This window comes from Mesoplodon densirostris, chromosome 5 (genome assembly GCF_025265405.1).
Source record: "Mesoplodon densirostris isolate mMesDen1 chromosome 5, mMesDen1 primary haplotype, whole genome shotgun sequence".
Taxonomy (NCBI): Eukaryota; Metazoa; Chordata; class Mammalia; order Artiodactyla; family Ziphiidae; genus Mesoplodon; species Mesoplodon densirostris.
The window spans coordinates 28,985,909-28,997,500 of record NC_082665.1 but is presented as its reverse complement, the minus strand read 5'-3'; the positions used below and the strand labels follow the sequence as shown (position 1 = coordinate 28,997,500).

Below are 11,592 nucleotides of genomic sequence, written 5' to 3'. Positions count from 1 at the left end.
AGATAAAATGTTACATGTAATTAAAAAAATTTTTTTAGAAGATTTAAAAATTAAAGTCATTATTTAAAAAAAATGTATTAGGGTACTTGCACCAATTTTTAGTTTAGAAAATGTGGTTACTGTAACACATGAAAGTATAACTATGTGTTAACACTAAGCTATCACATCATCCTGTAGAACAGTGGGCAAGAAACAAATTTAGAATAGATCTGAAGGAAAGAGGAATAATCGTTCTCAGAAAATTCTAAGTTAAAGTGGTTATTTTTCATTAATTTCTTTGAAAAGAAAATTCTATAAACAGCACCAATTACATGAACAAGAAGAAAAAGAGCTTTTCATAGAAACCTGTATTTTTTTTAAACTTTTTGAGGTTAAAATCGTTTGATTTAAAGCTAGTATTATTAACCTGACTCATTTTCTTTCAGTGGAAAGGCAACCAACCACATTATTTTTGAATCAGCGACATATAGTTGGCTTACTTGATTTTACATACATATTACTTAAGAATGTTGCCAAGTGTTGAACACTACCTGAGTAGAGTCAGTTACAAATACCTAAATGTCAACACACATTTAAAAATTAGGCTTTTTTGGAGATTTGCAAGCAATATATTTAACAACTGGAATATTTTACAAAATACTGTGATTCGTTAGCTTGTCAGTGGATCTACTGGTTTATTTTTAACTTCAACAATGATTTTAAATATTAGAGCTTGTATACACGTCTATTTAAAAATATTCCATACTCGAGCGAAGGCTGCCGCCTTGTTCTGCCCGCGGGCCGCCGTACACGGTGGGGTGTCGCTCCAGGACCTTGCTTCAGACAGCCCCGGGAGGAAGCTTGCCGCCACGTCCTGCCCGCCGGCCGCCGCACACAGTGGGGTGTTGCTCCACGACCTTGCTTCAGACAGCCCCTGCTACTCAAGATGCAGTACGATTACCAGTAGCATCAGCATGCTTGGGAGCTTGTTAGAAATGCTCCAGACCTGAAAGGTTACCGAAGATGGCGGAAGAGTAAGACGCGGAGATCACCTTCCTCCCCACAGATACACCAGAAATATAGCTACACGTGCAACAACTCCTACAGAACACCTACTGAACGCTGGCAGAAGACCCCAGACCTCCCAAAAGGCAAGAAACTCCCCACATACCTGGGTAGGGCAAAGCAAAGAGATTCCCGCACAGAGGAGCGGTGCCGAGCGGCACTCACAAGCCCGAGAGGCTTGTCTGCTCCCCCGCCAGGGCGGGCGGCGCTGGAGCTGAGGCTCGGGCTTCGGTCAGAGCGCAGGGAGAGGACTGGGACTGGCGGCGAGAACTCAGCCTGAAGGGGGCTAATGTGCCACAGCTAGCCGGGAGGGAGTCCGGGAAAACTCTGGAGCTGCCGAAGAGGCAGGAGACTTTTTCTTCCCTCTTGGTTTCCTGGTGCGCGAGGAGAGGGGATTAAGAGCGCCGCGTAAAGGAGCTCCAGAGACGGGCGCGAGTCGCGGCTGAAAGCGCGGAGCCCAGAGACGGGCGTGGGACGCTGGGGCTGCTGCTGCCGCCGCCAAGAAGCCTGTGTGCGAGCGCAGGTCACTGTCCACACCGCCCTTCCGGGAGCCTGTGCAGCCTGCCACTGCCGGGGTCCCAGGATCCAGGGGCGGCTTCCCTGGGAGAACGCACGGCGCGCCTCGGGCTGGTGCAACGTCACGCCGACCTCTGCCACTGCAGGCTCGCCCCGCACTCCGTGCCCCTCCCTCCCGCCCGGCCTGAGTGAGCCAGAGTCCCAGAAGAGGCTGCTCCTTTAACCCTGTCCTGTCTGAGCGAAGAACAGACGCCCTCCGGCGACCTACACGCAGAGGCGGGGCCAAATCCAAAGCTGACACCCAGGAGCTGTGAGAACAAAGAAGAGAAAGGGAAACCTCTCCCAGCAGCCTCAGAAGCAGCGGATTAAAGCTCCACAATCAACTTCATGTACCCTGCATCTGTGGAATACATGAATAGACAACAAATCATCCCAAATTGAGGAGCCAGGAGTCAGTGCTGTGCCTCTGAGGTGGGAGAGCCAACTTCAGGACACTGGTCCACAAGAGACCTCCCAGCTCCACATAATATCAAACGGCGAAAATCTTCCAGAGATCTCCATCTCAACACCAGCACCCAGCTTCACTCAACGACCAGCAAGCTACAGTGCTGGACACCCTATGCCAAACAACTAGCAAGACAGGAACACAACACCACCCATTAGCAGAGAGGCTGCCTCAAATCATAAAAAGTCCGCAAACACCCCAAAACAAACCACCAGACGTGGACCTGCCCACCAGAAAGACAAGATCCAGCCTCATCCACCAGAACACAGGCAGTAGTCCCCTCCACCAAGAAGCCTACACAACCCACTAAACCAACCTTAGCCACTGGGGACAGACACCAAAAACAACGGGAACTACGAACCTGCAGCCTGCAAAGAGGAGACCCCAAACACAGTAACATAAGCAAAATGAGAAGACAGAAAAACACACAGCAGGAGAAGGAGCAAGATAAAAACCCACCAGACCTAACAAATGAAGAGGTAATAGGCAGTCTATCTGAAAAAGAATTCAGAATAATGATGGTAAAGATGATCCAAAATCTTGGAAATAGAATAGACAAAATGCAAGAAACAGTTAACAAGGACCTAGAAGAACTAAAGACGAATCAAGCATCGATTAAAAACACAATAAATGAAATAAAAAATACTCTAGATGGGATCAATAGCAGAATAACTGAGGCAGAAGAACGGATAAGTGAGGTGGAAGATAAAATAGTGGAAATAACTGATGCAGAGCAAAATAAAGAAAAAAGAATGAAAAGAACAGAGGACAGTCTCAGAGACCTCTGGGACAACATTAAACACACCAACATTCGAATTATAGGGGTTCCAGAAGAAGAAGAGAAAAAGAAAGGGACTGAGAAAATATTTGAAGAGATTATAGTTGAAAACTTCCCTAATATGGGAAAGGAAATAGTTAATCAAGTCCAGGAGGCACAGAGAGTCCCATACAGAATAAATCCAAGGAGAAATACACCAAGACACATATTAATCAAACTGTCAAAAATTAAACACAAAGAAATCATATTAAAAGCAGCAAGGCAAAAACAACAAATAACACACAAGGGAATCCCCATCAGGATAACAGCTGATCTCTCAGCAGAAACTCTACAAGCCAGAAGGGAGTGGCAGGACATACTTAAAGTGATGAAGGAGAAAAACCTGCAACCAAGATTACTCTACCCAGCAAGGATCTCATTCAGATTTGATGGAGAAATTAAAACGTTTACAGACAAGCAAAAGCTGAGAGAGTTCAGCACCACCAAACCAGCTTTACAACAAATGCTAAAGGAACTTCTCTAGGCAAGAAACACAACAGAAGGAAAAGAACTACAATAACGAACCCAAAACAATTAAGAAAATGGGAATAGGAACATACATATCAATAATTACCTTAAATGTAAATGGATTAAATGCTCCCACCAAAAGACACAGACTGGCTGAATGGATACAAAAACAAGACCCATATATATGCTGTCTACAAGAGACCCACTTCAGACCTAGAGATACATACAGACTGAAAGTAAGGGGATGGAAAAAGATATTCCATGCAAATGGAAACCAAAAGAAAGCTGAAGTAGCAATTCTCATATCAGACAAAATAGACTTTAAAATAAAGACTACTAGAAGAGACAAAGAAGGACACTACATAATGATCAAGGGATCAATCCAAGAAGAAGATATAACAATTGTAAATATTTATGCACCAAACATAGGAGCACCTCAATATATAAGGGAAATATTAACAGCCATAAAAGGAGAAATCGACAGTAACACAATCATAGTAGGGGACTTTAACACCCCACTTTCACCAATGGACAGGTCATCCAAAAGGAAAATAAATAAGGAAACACAAGCTTTAAATGATACATTAAACAAGATGGACTTAATTGATATTTATAGGACATTCCATCCAAAAACAACAGAATACACATTTTTCTCAAGTGCTCATGGAACATTCTCCAGGATAGATCATATCTTGGGTCACAAATCAAGCCTTGGTAAATTTAAGAAAATTGAAATTGTATCAAGTATCTTTTCCGACCACAATGCTATGAGACTAGATATCAATTACAGGAAAAGAGCTGTAAAACATACAAACACATGGAGGCTAAACAGTACACTACTTAATAACGAAGTGATCACTGAAGAAATCAAAGAGGAAAGTAAAAAATACCTAGAAACAAATGACAATGGAGACACGACGACCCAAAACCTATGGGATGCAGCAAAAGCAGTTCTAAGAGGGAAGTTTATGGCAATACAATCCCACCTTAAGAAACAGGAAACATCTCGAATAAACAACCTAACCTTGCACCTAAAGCAATTAGAGAAAGAAGAACAAAAACATCCCAAAGTTAGCAGAAGGAAAGAAATCATAAAAATCAGATCAGAAATAAATGAAAAAGAAATGAAGGAAACGATAGCAAAGATCAATAAAACTAAAAGCTGGTTCTTTGAGAAGATAAACAAAATTGATAAACCATTAGCCAGACTCATCAAGAAAAAAAGGGAGAAGACTCAAATCAATAGAATTAGAAATGAAAAAGGAGAAGTAACAACTGACACTGCAGAAATACAAAAGATCATGAGAGATTACTATAAGCAACTCTATGCCAATAAAATGGACAACCTGGAAGAAATGGACAAATTCTTAGAAATGCACAACCTGCCAAGACTGAATCAGGAAGAAATAGAAAATATGAACAGACCAATCACAAGCACTGAAATTGAAACTGTGATTAAAAATCTTCCAACAAACAAAAGCCCAGGACCAGATGGCTTCACAGGCGAATTCTATCAAGCATTTAGAGAAGAGCTAACACCTATCCTTCTCAAACTCTTCCAAAATATAGCAGAGGGAGGAACACTCCCAAACTCATTCTATGAGGCCACCATCACCTTGATACCAAAACCAGACAAGGATGTCACAAAGAAAGAAAACTACAGGCCAATATCACTGATGAACATAGATGCAAAAATCCTCAACAAAATACTAGCAAACAGAATCCAACAGCACATTAAAAGGATCATACACCATGATCAAGTGGGGTTTATTCCAGGAATGCAAGGATTCTTCAATATACGCAAATCAATCAATGTGATACACCATATTAACAAGTTGAAGGAGAAAAACCATATGATCATCTCAATAGATGCAGAGAAAGCTTTTGACAAAATTCAACACCCATTTATGATAAAAACCCTGCAGAAAGTAGGCATAGAGGGAACTTTCCTCAACATAATAAAGGCCATATATGACAAACCCACAGCCAGCATCGTCCTCAATGGTGAAAAACTGAAACCATTTCCACTAAGATCAGGAACAAGACAAGGTTGCCCACTCTCACCACTCTTATTCAACATAGTTTTGGAAGTTTTAGCCACAGCAATCAGAGAAGAAAAGGAAATAAAAGGAATCCAAATTGGAAAAGAAGAAGTAAAGCTGTCACTGTTTGCAGATGACATGATACTATACATAGAGAATCCTAAAGATGCTACCAGAAAACTACTAGAGCTAATCAATGAATTTGGTAAAGTTGCAGGATACAAAATTAATGCACAGAAATCTCTGGCATTCCTGTACACTGATGATGAAAAATCTGAAAGTGAAATCAAGGAAACACTCCCATTTACCATTGCAACAAAAAGAATAAAATATCTAGGAATAAACCTACCTAAGGACACAAAAGACCTGTATGCAGAAAATTATAAGACACTGATGAAAGAAATTAAAGATGATACAAATAGATGGAGAGATGTACCATGTTCTTGGATTGGAAGAATCAACATTGTGAAAATGACTCTACTACCCAAAGCAATCTACAGATTCAATGCAATACCTATCAAACTACCAATGGCATTTTTCACAGAACTAGAACAAAAAATTTCACAATTTGTATGGAAACACAAAAGACCCCGAATAGCCAAAGCAATCTTGAGAACGAAAAATGGAGCTGGAGGAATCAGGCTCCCTGACTTCAGACTATACTACAAAGCTACAGTAATCAAGACAGTATGGTACTGGCACAAAAACAGAAAGATAGATCAATGGAACAGGATAGAAAGCCCAGAGATAAACCCACGCACATATGGTCACCTTATCTTTGATAAAGGAGGCAGGAATGTACAGTGGAGAAAGGACAGTCTCTTCAATAAGTGGTGCTGGGAAAACTGGACAGGGACATGTAAAAGTATGAGATTAGATCACTCCCTAACACCATACACAAAAATTAGCTCAAAATGGATTAAAGACCTAAATGTAAGGCCAGACACTATCAAACTCCTAGAGGAAAACATAGGCAGAACACTCTATGACATAAATCACAGCAAGATCCTTTTTGACCCACCTCCTAGAGAAATGGAAATAAAGACAAAAATAAACACATGGGACCTAATGAAACTTCAAAGCTTTTGCACAGCAAAGGAAACCATAAACAAGACCAAAAGACAACCCTCAGAATGGGAGAAAATATTTGCAAATGAAGCAACTGACAAAGGATTAATCTCCAAAATTTATAAGCAGCTCATGCAGCTCAATAGCAAAAAAACAAACAACCCAATCCAAAAATGGGCAGAAGACCTAAATAGACATTTCTCCACAGAAGATATACAGACAGCCAACAAACACATGAAAGGATGCTCAACATCTTTACTCATTAGAGAAATGCAAATCAAAACTACAATGAGATATCATCTCACACCAGTCAGAATGGCCATCATCAAAAAATCTAGAAACAATAAATGCTGGAGAGGGTGTGGAAAAAAGGGAACACTCTTGCACTGCTGGTGGGAATGTGAATTGGTACAGCCACTATGGAGAACAGTATGGAGGTTCCTTAAAAAACTACAAATAGAACTACCATATGACCCAGCAATCCCACTACTGGGCATATACCCTGAGAAAACCATAATTCAAAAAGAGACATGTACCAAAATGTTCATAGCAGCCCTATTTACAATAGCCCGGAGATGGAAACAACCTAAGTGTCCATCATCGGATGAATGGATAAAGAAGATGTGGCACATATATACAATGGAATATTACTCAGCCATAAAAAGAAATGAAATTGAGCTATTTGTAATGAGGTGGATGGACCTAGAGTCTGTCATACAGAGTGAAGTAAGTCAGAAAGAGAAAGACAAATACTGTATGCTGACACATATATATGGAATTTAAGAAAAAAATGTCATCAAGAACATAGGGGTAAGACAGGAATAAAGACACAGACCTACTAGAGCATGGACTTGAGGATATGGGGAGGGGGAAGGGTAAGCTGTGACAAAGTGAAAGAGCGGCATGGACATATATACACTACCAAATGTAAGGTAGATAGCTAGTGGGAAGCAGTCGCATAGCACAGGGAGATCAGCTCGGTTCTTTGTGACCGCCTGGAGGGGTGGGATAGGGAGGGTGGGAGGGAGACGCAAAAGGGAGGGGATATGGGAACATATGTATATGTATAACTGATTAAATTTGTAAAATAAAAAAAAAATTAAAAAATTAAAAAAAAAAAATAAATAAAATAAAATAAAATAAATAAAAAAAATAAAAATAAAAATATTCCATACTCTCTTCATAAACAAAATAAGGAAGAGACTTGACTTGTACGGCAAACACTTGTTAAGTGATTTCTGCAGAAAGGGAAAAAGAATTATCCAAAATATTTGGTTTATGGAAGGTAAGAAGGACCAAAGGGGGAGTAAAAGTACTGAGGGGGCAGAAAAAAATAGGAAAAAGAATTCAAATGAAGGTCTCACAAATTTTGCAACTCTCATGAGGTTTAGAACGAAAAATTCAGTTTAGAAACTAAAATACATTAATAGCCTGTCTTTAAACATTAGGTTGGTAGGCATGACAGGCAAAATGAAGAAAGATTTCTTTAATGAACACTAAAAATACATACATATATATATGTGAAAGGGAAAAAAATAAAACCTACCCAGTGACAAATTAAAAGCTGACTGAACAATGTCTTTTTCAACTTAGTTGTCATTTTTATAGGGTGATTCCATAAAATTTTTAGAAAAAGATTTTCTGTTTTTAACAAAAAATTTAGTGTAATATTTATTATACCAAGAAGTGACTTAATTTTGATTTTAGAATTATCAGTCTAAATCAAAATCAGCTCTTTACAATTTTAATGAATTCATTTAACCCTCAGTATACCAAGAAAAACAGTCATCACCATTTACCATCTGGGTCCAATGAACATTTCATCACTACTTAGGTCAACTTATGAATAATTTACAGAAGAATAAAGAGATAATGTAAAACAACTTCGTTAGAATTTTTAATAAGAATTTACACATGGCAAACCCAGTTCTTAATTCTATATTTTCCTGGTTTTGAAGGATAACATATCTGAAATGGGCAAGGCACTTTGGAACTGATAGCTCAACTACTGTCATGCATGAACCTGGAAATACCCTGTAAATACCAATTCCAGATTTGAAATACATGTCTAAAAGGTGCTAGCTTAATCATCACTTCTGAGTCTTCTTCTTGTACTTGTATAATTCAAAATGTGTTACTTTGGAAAACTTGGACAGCTCAAAATTATACTGAGGAAAGAAGGACAGAAATCTTCCTTGTTACATAATTGTAAAATATTTTTTATTTTTAGATTTGTTAATACCAATTACAGTGATCAATCCAAAGAATTATGTCATTTTCATGTCATCTACTGCCTTCCAATCTCTTGTTACACACCAGCCGTGTGTATTTGTACACTTCTGTTTCAAAAAATGTGGGTGTGTCAACATCATAAAAGAACCAAGATAGGGCAGGTGAGGTTCTTGTCACAAAATACTGAATGAAGTCCTTCCTAATAAGCAACTAACTGGAGGAAAATACTGTATTTCCTTTTTGTCTTTAGGGCTATATTGTTATGGTAACTATGTGAAGTGATGGATATGTCAACTAACCTCACTTCGGTAATCATGTGCATATCAAATCATCACATTACACACCTTATAAAATATGATATGTCAATCATATCTCAATTAAGCTGGGGGGAAAAAGAACTATATTGTTCACTCATTTTGATCCTTGAGTTTGAGAAAATTCATCTTGGATACTGTCATCTGAAGACAATAGTCCGAGATGTTGCTTATATACTCAATGTCACCATCATCAATCATGTATAGAATGTTACTATCAGTCTCTTTGCACTCATCCAGTGACTCATCTAATTGAAGCATCTTCCTATGCCAACTTTCTTCTCTTTAACATTAGGGATGGAAAATAAAAAATACTGAATTCTCAAAAAAAAAAAACTGAATTCTCAACTATACTTACTACAAATTTAAAACAAAATAGAAAGACTACAAAGATAATCTCCAAACATTTTTTTACACTCTTGAAAGATAATACAGTATTAACAGGCAATGCTATTAGAAAACTGAAGATGATACAATAATGATGACATATTTCACTACTGCACCATCCTTCTAGGCACTTTCATTAACTTCCTTTGGCTTATAATCTTAGTCTTTATATCATACAGTTGGAAGTAAATGATGAATTAATTTCCAAAATGATAAAAGAGCAAAATGACTAAAGATACAGGAAAAATAAGATCACTAAGATTCCATTATGTATGTTTGAGTTATAAAAAGTTCCAATGGATACACATGGTAATAACAAGATATAATGTTTTTTTGTATTGAAAACATATTCATTGAAACATTAAAAAAGAATAACAGTCATATAATACAATCCTTCCTACCAAACAAACAAACAACTTCAAACTAAAACTGGGTTCAAAGAACCCTGATTGTATACCAAGGGTTAATGCATTTCAAGATAATTTAATAAAATTAATGTATAACCATTTTATAGTGTTAAAATTATAAATGAAATCTTCCTTTTATTAATATAAAATTGTTTATAAGCATAAAAATATCTTTAAATTTAATAAAATTGAGATTTTATTGGTCCACTAGCATGCAGCGAAAAGAATTATTGTTGTGGCAGGACAGAATTATTAAAAATAATAATAAAATCAAACTAAACCATAAATGAATTTCAAGCAGTCTTGGTCATATGCATGGATAGATTTTGGCAAAGATCCAAGTTTCAATACGCAGACTAGTTTAATGAAATATCTAGTAAAAAATGCTTGAATTTAAAGTATGTTTTTCTAAAAAGCTACATTTGAAAAAAGAACTTGAAAAATAAGACTCAACATAAATATCGTAACTTTTTCCTTAGCGCTTTAATTGATAAAAGACAGTTGTAAATAATTTGCATATTAACAATTCCTAACTAGGTTTTATATTGATTCTCTAAAGCAAAATATTTCCATTGCACTGTTCTACATTTTCTATTTGGAAATGGTTTATTAAGCAAGGGAAAATTCGCTGAATATTTAAACACTTTTATAAATGGTAAAGTCCAAGTAAAAAGATTTTACTTGGATAAATGAAGGATGCATCTAATAGGATTCTTATACGTGGGACTACTTCTGGTTGAAAATACATGAGAAAGGTCTTTCTCTAGCTGTATTTAAGGAAAGGATTGATTCAGTATCTCACTAGTAATCAAATTCTCCATTAAAAACACATTTCAATGATTAAACATCTATGAAGTCACTTTGTATGCTATTTAAATGATGTCTAATGAATACCTCACAACTTCCAATTGTTTCCATGAAATCTCCAATTTCTTCTGCATTATCAAGTAACACCTGTTTGAGTATTGAATTTAAAGGTATTTCTGCAATGCCGCTTTAATGAGCATTTGGATTCTTGGCCCTGGTTCCTCAAAATGCAGAAGGAACTGAGAGGCTACTCCTATTGGACAATATTACCTAAGTTTTACTGTAGAGTATTTTGGGGATGCAATTTTATGCAAAAGGAAAGACAAACATTAAGATGTTTCAGTAAGCATTAGAAGAAAAATATGTAAGTACTAAGAAGATTCAAAAGTCCTAATTATTGAAACTTTTACTTAAGCAATACAAATCCAGGTAAATGATTCAGAGAACTCTTGGTGTTCTCCAAGGTGAGACTTTGAAAGAAAGTTTTAGGAGCTGAACAGGAAAAAAAAAAAAAAAAAAAAAACCCAAGAAAAATTTATCAAGAAGATGTAACACCAAACATTTTATGCAAATAGGTGAGATTAGCTTTCTAAACCAAGGGCCGATGAAAAGTCAGAATGAAGTTAGAACCCAACACTTAATGTCATAGAACAATAAAGGAAAGTAAAATTTCAGATAATGGTCCTGGACTTCACTGAAAAGTGAAGAATATAGTGAATCCTCTATTATAAATTAAAAGTTAGTTTTTGAAAAAAGTTAAGAAAAATAATAAAAGAAATGTTCAATTGTTGCCATTTTACAGCTGGAAATAATAATGGGCATAGTAAAGGAGGAGGCCTGGTATTTCATTTATTAGAATATACTTCTAATTTTTTGAAAAATAAATCAGAATTAGTATATGTCCTTTCATGTAATTTAAATTCCAAGACAATTTTTGTTGTAGCATTATCTATCAAAAGATGTTCAACCTGATGGGTGCCAAGAA

At 37.0% G+C, this 11,592-nt stretch overlaps 1 protein-coding gene across 16 annotated transcripts in view; it reads right to left on the bottom strand.

Annotated features, from left to right (window-relative positions):
• NRIP1 (nuclear receptor interacting protein 1) overlaps positions 1-11,592 on the bottom strand; it is a 300,299-nt gene that overhangs the window by 203,285 nt on the left and 85,422 nt on the right. Inside the window, exon 4 of one of the 16 annotated variants that reach the window (XM_060098611.1) lies at positions 746-916. The exons of the other annotated variants lie outside the window; for them this stretch is intronic. The gene's annotated coding sequence lies outside the window, so the exon portion shown is untranslated. The remainder of the gene's footprint in view (positions 1-745; positions 917-11,592) is intronic. 16 annotated transcript variants of the gene reach the window in all.